At 34.0% G+C, this 1,529-nt stretch overlaps 1 non-coding gene across 1 annotated transcript; it reads left to right on the forward strand.

Moving 5' to 3' along the window:
* Nucleotides 1-325: 325 nt before the first annotated feature.
* LOC112753313 (small nucleolar RNA R71) lies at nt 326-429 on the forward strand. The gene has a single exon (XR_003177705.1). It is a non-coding gene; the product is annotated as a small nucleolar RNA R71 (small nucleolar RNA).
* Nucleotides 430-1,529: the final 1,100 nt, after the last annotated feature.

Below are 1,529 nucleotides of genomic sequence, written 5' to 3' on the forward strand. Positions count from 1 at the left end.
TCTCCTTCAGGGGAGGCTTCTTTAGTACTGCCTGATGCAGTTTCTATTTTAGTCAGACTCTGAGAAATCATATTGACTTGCTGAGTCAATATTTTGTTCTGAGCTAATATGGCATTCAGAGTATCAATCTCCAGAACTCCTTTCTTCTGAGTTGTCCCATTATTCACAGGATTTCTTTCAGAAGTGTACATGAACAATGAGTTCTTGGGCTTCTGCAGGCATCTTCTTCAGATGAAGAGATCCACCAGCAGAGTGATCCAGTGACATCTTGGACAATTCAGACAGACCATCATAGAATATACATATGATGCTCCATTCTGAAAACATGTCAGAAGGACACCTTCTGATTAATTGCTTGTATCTTTCCCAAGCTTCATAGAGGGATTCACCTTCCTTCTGTCTGAAGGTTTGGACTTCCACTCTAAGCTTACTCAATTTTTGAGGTGGAAAGAATTTAACCAAGAAAGCATTGACCAACTTTTCCCAAGAGTTCAGGCTATCTTTAGGTTGTGAGTCCAACCATGTCCTAGCTCTGTCTCTTATAGCAAAGGGGAAAAGCATAAGCCTGTAGACCTCGAGATTAACCCCATTGGTCTTGACAGTGTCACAGATTTGCAAGAATTCAGCTAAAAATTGATGAGGATCTTCCAATAGAAGTCCATGAAACTTGCAATTCTACTGCATTAGAGAAACTAATTGAGGCTTAAGCTCAAAGTTATTTGCTCTAATTCTAGGAATTGAGATGCTCCTTCCACAGAAGTCAGAAGAGGGTGCAATAAAGTCACCAAGCATCTTCCTTGCATCTCCACCATTATTGTTGGGTTCGGCCATCTCTTCTTCTTTTTCGAAAAATTATGTCAGGTCCTCTCCAGAGTGTTGTGCTTTAGCTTCTCTTAGCTTCCTCTTTAGAGTCTTTTCAGGTTCCAGATCAGCTTCAACAAGAATGTTCTTATCCTTGTTCCTGCTCATATGAAAAAGAAGAGAACAGAAAAGAAGAGGAATCCTCTATGTCACAGTATAGATATTCCTTTATGTGAGTAGAAGAAGAGAAGAGTAGAAAAATGAGAAGAGAAAAATTCGAACACAGAGAGGGAGAGAGGGTTCGAATTTTAAGAAGAAGAGAAGTGTTAGTGATTAAATAAATAAATAGAAAGAGATGAGAGAGAGAGTTTTCGAAAATAATTAAAAAGAAAAGAAAAATATTTTTATTTTTATTTTAATTATTAGTTAAAATTCGAAATTATTAAAAGGAATAAAATAAAATAAAATTTAAAATAATTAGTTAATTAAAAAGAAATTTTAAAAAAGTGGTGAGGAGTTTTCAAAAATTAGAGAGAGAAAAGTAGTTAGGTAGTTTTGAAGAAGATATGAATTAGTAAAACAAGCAAAAAGTCAAGTAGTTAATTGAAAAAGATTTGAAAATCAATTTTGAAAAGATAAGAAGTAACAAAAGATTTTGAAATTAAATTTTGAAAAAGATATGATTGAAATTTATTTTGAAAAAGAAAATTAAAAAAGATTTGATTTTG

Source organism: Arachis hypogaea, chromosome 15 (assembly GCF_003086295.3).
Source record: "Arachis hypogaea cultivar Tifrunner chromosome 15, arahy.Tifrunner.gnm2.J5K5, whole genome shotgun sequence".
In the NCBI taxonomy this organism is placed as follows: Eukaryota; Viridiplantae; Streptophyta; class Magnoliopsida; order Fabales; family Fabaceae; genus Arachis; species Arachis hypogaea.